The sequence below is a fragment of the Acipenser ruthenus genome, chromosome 8 (genome assembly GCF_902713425.1).
Source record: "Acipenser ruthenus chromosome 8, fAciRut3.2 maternal haplotype, whole genome shotgun sequence".
In the NCBI taxonomy this organism is placed as follows: Eukaryota; Metazoa; Chordata; class Actinopteri; order Acipenseriformes; family Acipenseridae; genus Acipenser; species Acipenser ruthenus.
Window position 1 is genome coordinate 24,291,568 of NC_081196.1, and position 17,805 is coordinate 24,309,372.

The 17,805-nt window shown below is 37.1% G+C and overlaps 1 protein-coding gene across 3 annotated transcripts in view; it reads right to left on the bottom strand.

Moving 5' to 3' along the window:
• Positions 1–17,805, bottom strand: part of LOC117406627 (tripartite motif-containing protein 3-like) — a 77,078-nt gene that overhangs the window by 40,744 nt on the left and 18,529 nt on the right. The window contains exon 2 of one of the 3 annotated variants that reach the window (XM_034010793.3): positions 5,188–5,229. The exons of 1 other annotated variant lie outside the window; for it this stretch is intronic. The gene's annotated coding sequence lies outside the window, so the exon portion shown is untranslated. Of the gene's footprint in view, positions 1–5,187; positions 5,313–17,805 lie in introns of those variants that run through there. One more of the 3 variants, XM_034010796.3, reaches the window with a different exon arrangement.

The following is a 17,805-nucleotide window of genomic DNA, read 5'->3' on the forward strand; positions in this document are numbered from 1 at the left end:
AAACCAAGTGTTGTATGGGATGCCTTTAAAGCTTGTATCAGAGGGAAATAAGAAACTGAGGCTAAATTTATTTTAGATCCATCACCAGCAAATTATGCTTTACTTATTCGACTTAAATTTCAACTAAACAACTTACTCACAGAAAAAGCAGTATTCCACATTAATAGAATAAAAAGGCTATATTATGAGCAAGGCCGGCGACAAATCTGGGAGAGTTCTGGCAAATTCACTCAATAAACTTACTTAGTGAGTCTAGATTCATAACAGCTATTAAAAATCGAGATGACCAAGTAATTACTAATCCTGAAGAAATTAAATTTAAGTTATTTTACAAGAAACTCTACCTTCAAATAACATTAATGATAAAATAAGTGTTGATTCATTTTTGAATAGAGCTCAATTAAAAAAATTAACAGAGGACCAAGCTAAACATTTTGAAATCCCAATTTCTTTGCAAGTGTTGAGGGCTACTGATAAACTCCCATGCAATAAAACTCCTGGAGCAAATGGGATATCAGCAGAATTTTACAAACTTAACAAGGAATTGTTGGCTCCCAATTTAGTTAATGTTTTTCAATATTTGTTTGCTAACCAACAATTACCACAATCTATGAACTTATCTCCTATTACTTTAATTCATATGGAAGAAAAGGACCCCCTATCCTGCTCTAATTATCGTCCAATAGCGCTAATCCAAACCGACTGTAAAATATTAGCCTGCATTATAGCTGATCGTTTGTCCAGTGCAGTGGAAGGGATTATTAATCCAGGCCAAAAGGGCTTCATGAAAGATTTTCGTCAGATAATGTTTTACAACTCTTAACTGTTTTAGAGGCTCTCAAAGATCAAGGGCAAGAAGATTTAGTAATATCTGTGGATGCGGATAAAGCCTTCGATAGGGTGGAAGCAGTGTTATATCGTATGGGTTTTAAAAGCAACTTTATAAATTGTATTTCCACATTATACAAAAGTCCACTAGCTTCTGTATACACCGGTACTGTTTTATCAAAGCCCTTTAACCCTTTGCAGTCCTATGTCGGACCTTGTCCGACATCATCAAAAAGACGTAAAGCACAGGTCTCTAGTCGTTTTTTTCTCCGGAAAAAGCAGAGAAAATTATTCAATGGCCCAGTGAGACCGATAGGAGCCGAGAGAAGCCGGAAAGAAAAAGGGCGGATCTGAGCAATACACATAGCCCTGGCACCACAGAGATAACACGGCCATACAGTGGCTCTCAAAAGTATTCACCCTCCTTGGAGTTTTCCACATTTTATTGTGTTACAACATGGAATCAAAATGGATTTAATTAGGAGTTTTTGCCACTGATCAACACAAAAAAGTCCATAATGTCAAAGTGAAAAATAAAATGTACAAATTGTTCTAAATTACAAATATAAAACAGAAAATAAATGATTGCATAAGTATTCACCCCCTTTGCTATGACACACCTAAATAAGCTCTGGTGCAACCAATTGTCTTTAGAAGTCACATAATTAGTTGAATGGATTCCACCTGTGTGCACTTAAGGTGTTTCACATGATTTCAGGTTAAGTACACCTGTCTCTGGGAGGTCCCACAGTTAGTTAGTACATTTTCTAACAAAAACTACATTGTGAAGACGAAGGAACATTCAAAGCAAATCTGGAATAAGGTTCTTCAAAAGCACCAATCAGGGGTAGGATATAAGAACATTTCCAAGGTATTGAATATCCCCCGGAGCATAGTAAAGTCCATTATTAAGAAATGGAGAGTATGTGGAAAGAGTTGAAAATTGCTGTTCACCAAAGGTCCCCATCCAACTTGATGGCGCTTGAGCAATTTTGCAAAGCAGAATGGGCAAAAATTGCAGTGTCCAGATGTGCAAAGCTGGTAGAGACTTATCCAAATAGACTCATGGCTGTAATTACTGCCAAAGGTGCCTCCACCAAATATTGACTCAAGGGGGTGAATACTTATGCAATCAATTATTTCCTGTTTTGTATTTGTAATTAATTTAGAACAATTTGTAGATTTTATTTTTCACTTTGACATTATGGACTTTTTTTGTGTTGATCAGTGGCAAAAACTCCTAATTAAATCCATTTTGATTCCATGTTGTAACACAATAAAATGTGGAAAAGTCCAAGGGGGGGTGAATACTTTTGAGAGCCACTGTAAACAAACAAGATAGCTGCTTCCGCATCCAGCGCTCAAAGAATATCACGGACATTTGCAGAGCTTTTTGAGATGTTACAGTAATAAAATAATGACTTGGATTGCATTATTGAGGAGCTTGGTGATAAAATGAGTTATCAGTATGCACGACTATGAAGAGGTATGTGAAAAATACAACGAACAAGGGGTGGGGCGGGGCTGGAGATGCAGTACTGAGTGTCCTGTTGATATGCAGTGCCTTTGCTGTGAAAAAAAATACTTTTAAATAGCTTGTCTAAAATAAACTGCGTGTGTGAAAATAAATTGGACCTGACGCGCCCGAGACATGCTGAATAAATGGACCACAAAGGGTTAATATTGCACGTGGAATGCGTCAGGGATGTCCACTTTCACCATTATTATTTAATTTAGTAATAGAAAGTCTGGCAGCATATACTGTATACAGAATGACAACTATAAAAGGTTTAACAATTAAAGAAAATACTTCAAAGGTTCTACTATATGCAGATGATTTATTAGTTACCCTAAACATATTTAAAAAATTCCCTTCCTAGCCTTATGAAAGCCATTGAAGATTTTGGCTACATATCTGGTTACATGGTTAACTGGTCCAAACCTGAAACATTACCAGTCTCAAAAGACTGTTTTCCATCTCTTTTAGGGATTATCTGTTTCAATGGCCACAGAAAGATATTAAATGCCTGGGCTTGACAATTAACCTAAATTATAAAACAATGTGTGATTTCAATTTTAAACCACTTTTAGAGAAAATAAAATTAAAATGGGATGACTGGAAAATACTTCCAATATCTTTTTGGGGCAAGATTGAAGTAATCAAAATGATACAATGTCCATGTTACCTAATTCTACCTGGCTCCTTTTTTAAGGATATTTCTAAGTTGTATTCGAATTTTATATGGAATGGGAAGAAAGCTTGTTTGAAATAATCAGCTTTAATGCTTTGACACAATAATGGGGGGGGGGGGGGGGGGTAAAATTATTATTGGCATATCATTAAGATTCTTTATGGCTTTCTATCTTGCAAAATGTGGTTGCTCTTGTTTCTCAGGACAATTTTATTTCATGGCCCTTCACCTCCTCTTAAACATATGTATATATTTAAATGTGGACATCATATTTTCTCCATCTTAACATGTATGTTAAATGACTCAAAACCATTCTATTACTATTCAGATTTATGGTATAACCACACATTACTGTATAATAAGAAAATGCTCTATGAAGAGCCATGGCCTAAAGCAGGAATTCATTGTTATGGCGATTTATTTTGTAAAGGACAATTTAGAATTATAGAATGTTTTAAAAATAATTTGGGTTTGACTCAAGAAAATATGAGAATTTTTAGAAAACTTAAGCTTGCTCTCAAACAATTGAAAGGTATGGATCCAAGCTTCATTGAACCAAAATGAACACAAACTGAATCTTACCTTCTTAATATTAAGTCAGCTCAGAAATTTGTTTCAGGTTTTTACAAATGTATAATGCTTCACGCTAACATAAAAAAATTATTCTATTAAAAAATAAATGGGAGAAAGATATGCAGGTTGAAATCTCTCAGGGAGCTTGAGTCATATCAATTCTAATGTTAAAATGTGCTCCTTCAATGCTAAGCTTCGCTCCATTCAATTCAAAATTATAAACCGCTGCCATGATACACCATATAAACTATACAGATCAAATCTAAAACTGAACTCAAATTGCTGGAGATGTGACAGTGAACATGGAACATTAATACATATGCTTTGGGAATGCAGCAAATTACAAGGATTCTGGTCAAAGGTAATACACTGTAGATCAAATATCCTTGGATTACTTTTAAGAAATGATCCTCAGCAAATTATGTTGGGAGAATTATCACCTCTACTTATAAATAAATCTCAGGAAAGAGTCCTTTTGTTTTTACTGACCGCTGCTAAACACTGCATCCTAACAAACTGGAAGGATACCAGTCCACCATCATTTGAGTTATGGAGACACACTTTTTTTTTTTAATTCTATTTAAACAGCAGTGTTTGGGAGGAAAAAAAGCAACATTGCCAGCTCAAAAAAGACTAACATACTTGACCATGGCTCAGCACGTGGCTGCAGTGAAGATAAAACCTCGGTTCATACTCTGCTCTCAAGGCATACATTTGCAGTTCTTCCGCAGGTACAGGAACCAGGAATATCCATGAAGCTGGACAACACTACCTTAACAATGCACTGTATGTGACTCATCACTTCCCATAACAACTGCACATGAAAATGTGTAATATTAACCAACCTTAATTGTGTTAATATTATCAGAGGAGCCATTGTCCTGGTAACTAACCCTGGTAGTTAATTAGGTTCATGCTGTACTGCTGGGTTCCCATCTGCTCTCTTCAGCTTCAGAGCTATGGGACCAAGTGGCTGCTCTGAATACATATAACTCATATAATATTGGGGTGGAGGCTGGCAGTTTTATTTTTTTTATGACAATGATGAATGATTACATTTTCTATTGTCAAATATATATCTCTGACATTTAGTACTTAGTGTTTGTTTTTAAAGAATCCCACAAGACAGCTAGGGGTGTTCTCTAATGAATTTAAGGCTGTTTTTTGGGGCTGTACAGTGGATGTCACCTTTCACTGTTGGTGAAGCCAGGCCTGGACAAGCTGCAGTAGGCGGATCTCTCAAAAAGAACCAGCTCAGTGTCCTGACATTCAAAATAAGGCAAGAACATGTATGTCGTAGTAAATAATTCACAGAGAAAATAATTCACAGTGAAAGACAACCAAGATGGCACTTCTCTGTTCCTCACATTACAGTTGGATGAAATTAGCCCTGCTCAAAATCAGAACACACAAGAAGAGACCAGTCTGGCAACAGCAGCTAGCAACAACAACGGCATTCCTTCCTAGTTCCAGTTACAGTACAGCACATTCACAGATTACACACGGCCATTTAGCATGAGTAATAAAACTGATCAAAGCTGGAAGCACACACTCACACATAGACACAGGCAGATTGAGAGGAATATACACTTACTGTAGCAAGGGTGTAGAATTAGGCAGCCCCCATTATTGCTTCCTGTCAGGAGAAAACAGGCCCTGGTGACTTAAGGAACATTCACTGCAGCTCTCTTTCACTACCCCCCCTCTCTTTCTCACACAAAGACACACACATACACACACACAGTTTGAATGAGAACAGCTGGGTGGTGACGTCACCCACCCCAGCCCCCCCCCCCTGTGCTGCCTTTTTGTGTTGTAGCTGCTGCTCCATAAGCCACAGTACCTCCCACAGCTCCTCCCCATATCCTGGGCACAACAGACTGCAGCTACAGAAGAGCCTGCTTAAAATGTACAGACCGTGCCTTTCTGTCTGAATAGAGAATAACTCATACAGAGAGGGAGAGGGAGTAACCTGCTATAGAAACCCATGTTTTTATATCGCTAGAACATGCTAACCCTATAACCGTACCCTCAATAAATTCAACCTGACCCTTAAAAATAGACCATAATTCAAAATACAGCTTTTCTCAACAAAAAATAAGTCATGAATAAAGGAAACAATTAAGCAAAATTTTGGTCTTCCTTTTCTTTCAGAGCTCAACCATAACCCAAAGATATAAAAGTGCTGTGCAGTTGCTGCTGTCTGTAGATAAGCCTTTAAACCAAGATGTGTTCATTGGGCCTCATTTACGAAAGGGAACTAAATTTGAAGTAGTGAGCCTAACGTGTGTGATAAATCAAAATTTACTGCCCCATTTACTAACAGAGATCACATTAATTTACTGCACAGTATTTGGCTAATTTACATACCATACCGTGCATGCTACTGTGTGCGATAATTTAATGTGCATGATAATGTCACAGACTTACCCGTGACCACCGTGATATCAAAAGCCCCAGCAGTCCAGGCATACCTTTTGGTCAGTAGCTTATTGTGAAGGTGGAGGCAGCTTACATTGACCGAAAATGAGCGATCAACAGACACAGCACTCAACAGGGGACAGGCAGAGGCAACATAACGTGAAACTGCACTGCTTACCTTTTAATTTGAACATGTATTCCTTGTGTGATGTAAAAAAATAATAATATTTCCTTTCTCCTTTAATGCATACGTCCTGCTCATTAGTTTCTAAAATTGCATTGTACTGTATAGTTTTGGAATTCTTTAAAAACCTGCCTCTTTAATATAACACATGTATTCAACATTGTATGAGTGACATTACCACAGCTCACAGAGGTTGTAAAATAGCCAATCAAATAGCACACTGGATCCGTTTCCTCACGCACACATGTACCACAGCACCCACAATTTTGATTAGGATAGCGAAGTGAAGGCTTGTTTAAACTATTTATTTTACTTTGTGTAAAATTTAAAATCAGTACCAAAAAAGTTGGAGTTGTCACATAAGCTAAAGGTGGAGGCGGAACACAGAAGATTCCAAAATCGTTAGCCAGATGATTATTTTTTCACTGAATAATTTTGACAGCAAGGCAATATGTCTGATTTGCAGTGCAACGGTTGCAGTTATAAAAAATTATAACATACAATGTCACTGTGACGCGCTGCACAAAGCAGTTTCCAGTTTACTGGAAATGAAAGAAGCTATGGAATCTCAACTAAAGGTTTTTCTGAAAATGAAAAGAAAAAATGAAACTACTGTGGATGCCACGAACAACACAACCACAGGAAAGGACTTTTTTTAACTTCAAGAATCCATGGAAAGTGAAGAAATAACTAGCTGGGATTACAACATATGACTGGACAAAAGAGTGGACTGGCTAGCAGTGCTGGAAAAAATTAAAGAAAGAAATGCAGAAGTACCCATTTTCTTACACTGGATTTTGCATCAACAGACATTATGTGGAGAAGATGCTGAATAAGAGCACGTATGAGCTGGACAGAAGTCATAAAAAGGTTAATTTCATAGTGGTACTGTTTACTATTTCGTATTTTCACAGTTTGTCAGTATCTTTTTTTCAGTGCTGTTAAAAACTTTATATTTTGGAATATAAGTTAAATATTGAGACGAGACAGCATTATACTTTTCTTTTTTTGCTGTTTGAGATTTCCACTGAAATAAAATACTCTTCTATTTCCTCCATTATATTACATTTGTGATATTGAGTTTTTTTGTCAGTGTTCTAGGAAAGCTGCTTCTATATCTTTCTATTTCTGTACTATAAAATAGTACTAGTATTGATTAATTGATTGAAAACGTGCCTGCATGCTTATTAATGACTAGGAATCGTGCAGTGGGGGTAATGTGTCTTGAGTAGTATATTTGAATATATTGGCCTACATACAATTTGTATAGACATTTTCAAGTATATTACGATGTATGTGTATATATATAGATATGTGTGTGTGTGTGTGTATATATATATATATATATAGTGTCCATTTGTAAATATTCCATTCAAAACACTAGCCTTTAAAATCAAGTGTTGCATTAAACAACTAGAAAAGACAAATACATGGGTCATGATCTCAGCATCCGGAAGAGATGAGGTGAAATAAAGAGAATTGTATTGCACAATATGATATGTGCATTAGATGACAGGACAGGGTGGAAAATGCTGCTCAGATGTCACACTGATGAATAACAGGTATGGAAGTATTTTTGTTCATCTGAGCACCGACTCCACAGCACCCCAGTGGTTTTGTTGTTCTCCTTCCCCTTCAGTTGACCCCTAAGCAGTCCCGATTCTTGCAGCACCTCTTGAACCACACAGCTGGCATTCCGACTGGGAACAAGTGATCTTGGTCTAAACTCAGGGAGGCTGGCAACTGACACTCACTGCCAGATTGGGACAGTATTTCAAGCTATGATGACAGGATAACAGGATTCACTCCTGTTGGAAACAAAAGTGCAGCCAGGGCTGGATTTTATAATTTGGTTCTGTGTCATAGAGGAATATACTGTAGCATGTATATAATAGACAATACAGAACAAGCTGCTGTAAGTCGCAAGTTCATTAAAAAAAATAAGTCATAACCCTGGCCAGAGAGCTATATTATATTAAATCTGCTCCTACTGTAAAGACTGCCATGGGGCCATTTAATGGGCCTCATTTACGAAAGGACACTAAACTTCATGGTTAATGATTTCCGTATTTACTATTGCAATTTTATTAATTATCGCGTGCAATACTTGGTATATTATGATGAACACTAAATTTAGTGCTTCACACTATGGTAATCAGAATGAATATGTGATTTTTATGGTAATGCATTCTGATGTATTTAAATGAGCGCCCAGCTCAGAATAATGAGGTGAGCTGTAATCACATGGTATTTACTAAAGGACGTTCATTTTAGTGTGCACATTAAAGTGATTATTCATTAGTGCGTATGGAAATCAGGCTTTAACCACTGATAGGCATGCTATTTAAACCTCTTTTTCTGGCCTGAAAACTAGTGATGTGCAGTTCGATTCTTTTTACTGAATCGATTTGTTTGATTCATTCAGTTTAGTGAATCAATTCTACAGATTTGTACATTTGATTCACTGATTCACTAACGCAAAATAAATACATCTTGCTGAAGTACTTGGTTATGAACATTTGTTTGAAAGGAAAAATCGGGCAGCAAAGGCCATTTAAGTTAACACTGTTCACTTGGTGGGCTGCAAATTTTTTTTATATATACTGTATATATATATATATATATATATATATATATATATATATATATATATATATATATACACACAGTATATACAGTATATGGGTCAGAATATATTACCACACAATGGGCAGGATTTTCAAAAGGTCATATAATGTACATATACTAACGCCAATGTTAATCAAGAAATCGGTATGTAGCATTGATTTTGGCATTTTCAAGCGGTCGCTATGCCTATTTCGTTATTAAATAATCATCCTAATGTGATTTCCGATATTCTGTTGATTTGTGAAATACTGTTAATATCTTAACTAGTAGTTCTTCTTGCGACTATTTATTTTGTTTGCGTGGGAATTTAAAAGGAAATCTGTTAATTGTCATAATTTATCAGGAGTTAATTTGCACTTGGAAAAGGAGGGTTTTAATTAGCGAAACAGTATATAAATCACCTTGAAACCGAAATTTAACAGACCGTGGCTGACGATACAGAGAGAAAGAGTCTACAAGACCAGAGTTAATTTCTTACACACAACCTAGATAATTAAATATGTGTAGCCTTTTCTATACTTGTGGTTATGGAGGAGATTTATTCACTTGTTTTAACCATTTGTAAACTTTTTGTTTGTTGTATTGCTAAAATGATATTATTTGCACGAAGTGTAATGTTACCACCAAGAAATTATCAATGCAACTGTAGCCTATTTGAATTCTGCATACATACATTATACGACAGCTGACCTCTACTGTAGATTTTATTTGAATTATACAACTGAAATCTTGGTATAGAAAACGGCATATTAGATATTACAATAAAGTTTCCTTAGGTGATTGCGGATTTGAAATGCGTCCTTGGCTTTTAACACCTGTGTCTTATCCACTCAAGAACGAAGAACAGGCGTCAAGGACACACAGCGATGCACTAGGAATGTGATCAAGATCATTTACATGGATTTTGCCTAAACATATTTCGTAATGTGTCAGACTTCCCCCATACTTTATGTACAATGTACACTTTCACCTGCACACGTTTGTATGTAGCACTCATGTGGGTACCTCCTTTTTTATTGTTCTAAACTGCATGATCGCTTTATGTATACCCTCTTGTAAGTAAATGAGATTGATCTCTGTACGGTATTAATCATCCTCTGTCTGAGCTAGGAGTGGGTCGACTGGGGACACACCCCCACCTCAGTGTTCAATACAGTTATTACTGAGTAGCTGCACCTGTGCCATGCTGGATAAAATGGATACTGCCAAGCACAGAGTGAGAGTGAGAGACGTGGAGCACGTGGTGACAGAGACAAATTAACAACGTTACAAGTTGTGGTGTTGTAAGAAAGCGGAGACAGGGTACAGAGCCTATAGCCAATACTGTGTGATTTGAGTGGAGATATAACAATTCAGAGAAACTTTATTATTTGGGTATCATTTGGTGAATACTGAGTCTTGGCTCTGTGGATTATTTAATTCAGTTATAAAGTTCTGTATCTTGTTGTGTAACTGGGCCAGTACAAGATAGTGCTCCTTACACCCTTTCCGTTTTCGTGTAGCCTTTGATTGTGTAAATTAACTATCGCACGTTGTATAAATCAACTATAGCTTGTTACACTCTTTTGCACTGTATAGTTAAGGTTGGCTTAATTGAAGATCTGTTAGAGGTATTAGGATGGTATTGTATATGTGTTTCAGTCACTGACAGTTGCTGAGCACGTTGGATAATTCTTTCACGGTTGGTATGTTAAGTTATAGTTTGTGTGCTGTGTTTCACTTTTGTTTTGCTTTATGATTTGATAATTGATTAAAGTGCACTAAGTTTTGTGTGATTTAGTTTTGCTTGATGTTTCAGTGTTTTCTTATATATTGTCTTTTGTCATTTCACTGAAACACATTTGCACATTTCTTTTTTTGACCTATATGTTTATACTTCTGACTGCTGCTAACATAACAGACAATTTCTAGTATTTTAAGAATAATTTTATTCTTGAAACTTGTATTTTCATTTTAGTGTATTGAATTGTAATTAGAATAATAAATTGTATACCGAAATAAAAATCATTAGTAGTGCATCTGTCGTTGTGTTGTGTCACTGCTACTTGGGGGCTAATGTTCTGAATGAAAGTATCTGTATGTGGGAAGGTTAATTGGTTCCAGGCAGTGAGACCTGGTAATTGGAAGGTGCTAAACTGGGGAGATCAGGTGGTTGTATTGGTAAATTTGGTTATCAACGATAAATTGTAAATTTGAACTAAATTAATCCATTTTTGTTTAAGGGGAATTGGGGTTTTGGTAGCGTATAGCTGGTTTGGCTGTGAGGTGCTACAACTATGCATATAAAATGTTATTATAATTCTGTAAGTGTTCGGTGGCTACTTCAATCTAATCATGTTGCGTTTATTTATAGCGGAGGTGAGCAAAGAGTAACACTAGAACATGCATGATTAGAGGAATTCAGTGAACAATTAATTATAAACAAATTGTGTATAGGTTTAGGGAGTTATATCGTAATATTAAAAGCTGAATAAATATATAATTGTTACATACATGGTATACATGTATAATAACTAACAACTACAAACACCAATGGCACTTGAAATGTATGTACAGTGCCTTGCATAAGTATTCACCCCCCTTGGACTTTTCCACATTTTGTAGTGTTACAACCTGGAATTAAAATGGATTTAATTGGGATTTTACTATTTGATTTACACAACATACTTAACACTTTGAAGGTGCAAAATATTTTTTATTGTGACACAAAAGTTAATTAAACAAAAAAAAAGACATTTGTTGGTTGCATAAGTATTCACCCCCCTGAGTCAATACTTGGTAGAAGCACCTTTGGCAGCAATTACAGCTGTGAGTCTTTTTGGGTAAGTCTCTACCAGCTTTGCACATCTGGATCCTGCAATTTTTGCCCATTCTTCTAGGCAAAATTGCTCAAGCTCTGTCAAGTTGGATGGGAACCTTTGGTGAACAGCAATTTTCAAGACTTGCCACAGATTCTCAATCGGATTGAGGTCTGGGCTTTGACTGGGCCATTCTAAGACATTCAGGTTCTTGTTTTTAAACCACTCCAGTGTAGCTTTGGCTGTGTGTTTAGGGTCATTGTCCTGCTGGAAGGTGAACCTCTGCCCCAGTCCCAGGTCTCTTGCAGTCTGAAACAGGTTTTCCTCTAGAATTTCCCTGTATTTGGCTCCATCCATCTTGCCCTCAATCCTGACCAGTTTCCCAGTCCCTGCCGATGAAAAGAATCCCCATAACATGATGCTGCCACCAGCATGCTTCACCGTGGGTATGGTGTTCTCAGGGTGATGAGTAGTGTTGGCTTTGCGCCACACATAGCGTTTTGCGCTGAGGCCAAAAAGTTCAATTTTGGTCTCATCAGACCAGAGAACCTTTTTCCACATGTTTGCTGTGTCTCCCACATGCCTTTTGGCAAAATCCAAACGGGATTTGATATGGGTTTTCTTCAGCAATGACTTTCTTCTCGCCACTCTCCCATAAAGCCCAGCTTTGTGGAGCGTCCGGGTTATAGTTGTCCCATGGACGGTTTCTCCCATCTCAGCTGTGGATCTCTCCAGCTCCTTCAGAGTTACCATTGGCCTCTTGGTTGCTTCTATGACTAATGCCCTCCTTACCTGGTCACTGAGTTTTGGTGGACGGCCTTCTCTAGGCAGAGTCGCGGTTGTGCCATATTCTTTCCATTTTTTAATAATGGATTTAACAGTGCTCCGGGGGATGTTCAAAGTTTGGGATATTTTTTTATAACTCAACCCTGATTGGTGCATCTCCAGAACTTTATCCCGGACTTGTTTTGATAGCTCCTTGGTCTTCATGATGCTGTTTGTTTAGATGTGCTCTCTAACAAACTCTGGGGCCTTCCAGAAACAGGTGTATTTAATGAGATCATGTGACACTTTAATTGCACACAGGGGGACTCCATTCAACTAATTATGTGACTTCTGAAGGCAGTTGGTTGCACCAGAGCTTATTTAGGGGTGTCACCGCAAAGGGGGTGAATACTTATGCAATCAAGACTTTTCAGTTTTTTATTTGTAAATAATTTTGAAAAATATGTATATAATTTCTTTCCCCACTTCTACATTATGGACTATTTTGTGTAGATCAGTGACAAAAAATCCTAATTAAATCCATTTTAATTCCAGGTTGTAACACTACAAAATGTGGAAAAGTCCAAGGGGGTGAATATTAATGCAAGGCACTGTATTTATAGATAGCCTACAATCATACTAAAATACATACAAAAGTAGATGTCATCATAAGAATAAAGAATTCCAACCAATAGATGGCTTACAGTATTTTGTTTTTATGTTTAACCAAAAAAAGATTGCAAAATGCACATTAAAAGATTTGTATATAGTAAGCTGTGGCAAAATATCCCCTCGAATGAGGGTAAATGATTAATGGGGTTTCATTTTTTAATCCATGCCATCCGATTTTTACCCACACGCCAGATAATCGTAAATCAGCATTTTATATGTGAAGTGTTCTAAATAAATGTACATTCTGCATGACAAAATGCACAATTTTAAATGAAGTTTACAAATTATACACAATCGATATTCCCATTATTTTTTATTTCATTGTGGCTGCTGCTCGTTGGTGGGATAGCCACCTCCCTGTACGCTACTAGTTTCCATAACAGTGAATTATGCTTCCATTCATTTTTCTTGATCTTGTTAACATGCATTTTGATTAACGAGTTCCCCTTAGCTAGTCGTTGAGACAGGAAGTGATGTAGGTGACCTGCAACAATTAAGCTTTTTTTTTTACTGGCAAGATGACATTCAAAAGGTGAATGCAAATGCGAGTTTGTGAGGTTTATGTGAGTACGTGCTTTTCTTCTTTGTATTTTCATTTTCTTGCTCTTTTAAAAACATTTGTTGTAATTCTGTTATTGGTGTGAACCTCTGTTTTGAGTGTAGCCTATTGTCCGCTTTACAGCGCTCTAATTAGTGATAAATATGGTGGTTGTTGACATTAAGCGGCACTGACTGTACACTGAAGAAGGTGAGGACATAGGAAGGAGTATAATATTAGTCACGTTTATATATCAGGATTTATTTTTTCTAGTTTATGTGTCTGTTGCCATGGTAGCATAGAATCTCTCTCCTTCCTATCTATCTATCTATCTATCTATCTATCTATCTATCTATCTATCTATCTATCTATCTATCTATCTATACACACACACTGAGTGTACAAAAACATTAGGAACATCTGCTCTTTCCATGAAATAGACAGACGAGTTGAATCCAGGTGAAAGCTATGATCCCTTATTGATGTAACCTGTTAAATCCACTTCAATCAGTGTAGAGGATTTTTAAGCCTTGACACAATTGAGACATGGATTGTGTATGTGTGCCATTCAGAGGGTAAATGGGCAAGACAAAAGATTTACAGTAAGTGCCATTGAAGGGGGTGTGGTAGTAGGTGCCAAGTGCACCGGTTTGAGTGTGTCAAGAACTGCAACGCTGCTGGGTTTTTCACGCTCAACAGTTTCCCGTGTGTATCAAGGATGATCCACCACCCAAAGGACATCCAGCCAACGGCAGGCCAGTGGTCGAAAACGGCTCATTGATGAAAGAGGCCAAAGGAGGCTGACACGAATTGTGCAGAGCAACAGACAGGCTACAGTTAGTCAACTGACAGTCCAGTACAACATAGGTGCCGAAAGACCCATAAAAGAATGCACAACTCCTCTTACCTTGACACGAATGGGGTATAACACAAGAAACTGCGGTTGCAGTGGGCTAAGGAACGAAAACACTGGACACTGGAGGATTGGAAAAACATTGGCTGGTCTGATGAATCCTGGTTCCTGCTGTTTCACGCTGATGGGAGGACTAGGGTATGGAGAAAACCACGAGTACATGCATCCATCATGCCGCATGTCAACATTGCAGGCTGGTGGTGGTGGTATGATGGTGTGGGGTGTGTTTTCATAGCACACATTGGGCCCCTTGATAAAAGTGGAGCAACGCTTGAATGCCACAGGATATCTGAACATCATTGCCAATCAGGTGCATCCCTTCATGGCAGCAGTGTATCCATCTGCTAATGGATTTTTTCAGCAGGATAATGCCCCATTTCACAAGGCTAGGATTGTCCAGGAATGGTTCCACGAACATGACAGTGAATTCAGCTTACTGCAGTGGCCTGCCCAGTCACCAGATCTCAATCCAATTGAGCATCTGTGGGATGAGATGGAACGAGCTATTCGGAGTAGAGATCCACTACCAGCCAACTTGACACAACTGTGGGAAGCATTGGAGTCAACATGGGCCAGCATCCCTGTGGAACGCTTTCGACACCTTGTAGAGTCCATGCCCCGACGAACTGAGGCTGTTCTGAGGGCAAAAGGGGGTGCAACAATATTAGGAAGGTGTTCCTAATGTTTTGTACACTCAGCATATATATATATATATATATATATATATATATATATATATATATATAAAAAATAATGCCGGTTTGTGCCGTTGAAACAAACGTTTGTGCTGCTATAGTTTTTAAGATATTAACGATTCTTTTTTTAGGGCAGTGACGTCACTCAGCCCCCCTACATTAACGCAATTGAACCAAACTTGTCTCATTCGTTTGTGTTACGTTTGTGCCGGTTTGTGCCGTTGAAACAAACGTTTGTGCTGCTATAGTTTTTAAGATATTAACGATTTTTTTTTAGAGGAGTGACGTCACTCAGCCCCCCTACATTAACGCAATTGAACCAAACTTGTCGCATTCGTTTGTGCCATTGAAACAAACATTTTTGTTATTGTTTCTGAGATATTAACAATATTTTTTTAGGGCAGTGATGTCACTCAGCCCCCCTACAATACCAGAATTGAACCAAACTTGTCGCATTCGTTTGTGCTTCGTTTGTGCTGGTCACTGCTGCAAAATGAATGTTAGTGCTGTTTTCCTTCAATATTTATTCACGATTCTTTTAGAGCGAGTGAGGTCACAGTCTCCCTATAATAACGGGTTTAAATCAAATATGGGTCATTCGTTTGTGCTGCTTTAGTGCTGCAAAATTAACATTACTGCTGCTTTCCTTCAATATGTATTGACACTTCTTCGATAAGAATATGTCACTTGGTAAGCGACACTGCTTACAGAAGTGAATACTAACAAAATAAATATGAATAGCAACGGAAGAAAGTCCAGTCTTTCTTTCATCACTAGTATAGCTTTATTCCGGTCACAGCAAGATCCTAACACCATTTTTAGGACAGTATAAAAAAGTGTGTCCTCTTATTCACTTACTGTTTCATAGTGTAATGAATCTGAAACAAGTGTACACTGAGGATGCATAGACAATGTTGCTATTTTTTTTGCATCTCAAAATTTTCAAGTTTTACTTACTATTATTCAGTCCTCTTGCCTTAAGTGTATGTGTATGTACATTATGAACACTGATATTCCGTGTGGTAACACATCACTAACCACCTGACCTAGCACTAACGAATGGTATTATTATTATTATTATTATTATTATTATTATTATTATTATTATGTACAAAACAATAAGACATCTTATAACAATAGTTTTACAGTATATTCAGGGGTCTAGGGATTTAACAATGTTGCTATGTATTTTTTTATTTTTTTTTTAAACAAATCATTTCAAGTAAAAGTTTCGAAATTAAAAAAATATTCAGCACATATTGATTTACATATTTTCAATGAGCTGATATAAAGAGATAAGTCATTTAAAAAGGCAAATATACAGGTGGGACGATTCTGTTATTGTAAAGGGGCTGTGACGTTGCCACACGAAAAATCATCCCCTCTGGAAAATGGTCCCCCTGGACTTTTTTTCATAGATTATTTTATGAGAAATAGTGTGGCGGCGGCAGAGGCGCGAGGCGGACATTTTACACAGGATATCATGGGTTATCGTATGCAAAATGTCCATCTCCGTCACCGTCACCGAACAAATGGTCCCACCAGCCAGAATATATTTCCTAGTCCTATGAAATACAGCCCACCCCCCCCCCCCCCCAGACACTCCTTATGAAATGTTCCTCTATTATTATACTGATTCATTATTAGCCTTTATACGGTCTTACCAAAATACTATTGATAACTAAAAGCAACGGGTGTGTTAACCGTTTCTACATCCATCATCTTATCATAGTAACACAAAGAAGACTGAAACGTTTGTTTGCAGACTCTTTCCATTGTTTCCATGATGTTCTAACTGAGTGCTTTATGTCATGGATCTCTTAGCCTACTGTGCCTCAGATGTCTAAATGCTTTTAAATAACACTAAAGCGAAGTGGAAACTATTTTAAAGACAATTAAAGACAGTAAGTTTACCTTTGGTAGTATAGTAAATAAACAAGATACAATAATGGTAAACAATGCCCCAGATATTTTCTTATCTTTGTTAAACTGATTAAAGGCACGAGCAAAAATAGGTACTTGCTCAAAAGTAAGATTTCAAATGATTTTTGACATATTCTATAGAAAACTAAAGTACTTTTGTGGTACTTGTTCTATAGTACTTCTATGGTACTGTAGTACTTTTTTAGTATGCCTTTATATACCTTTGTAATGCTGGTCCTACTACAGAAGATACTGGTTGTGTGGCTGTTTTGTATTTCTTAAAATGAATCATTGTATTCTGTATAAAGTGTTGTTTAATACTTGGCACTTTTCATCTGAATTACTGCAGTAACCAAGCAGCAGCACAACCACATGGCTCAAGGACATGAAGCTGAAAACTCAATTTTACAATATATGTTTTATTCTGTAAGTTTTTATTAAATGATAAAATGTAACATATACACTATATTATAACTCCTAGTATTCACTAGTTAGTGTGGACAGTTCGATTCACTTTCAATATGTGTAGTCGATTGCCTCGGCTGCCTCTGCACCACATTTGCACACGTGTTTAAACTCTTTACTCAAAGGTCTGCCCGTTCTGGGAATTCCTTCTTTATTGCATCTATAATAATATGAAGGCAGACGATTAATGGAACCATGTCACATTGAAAA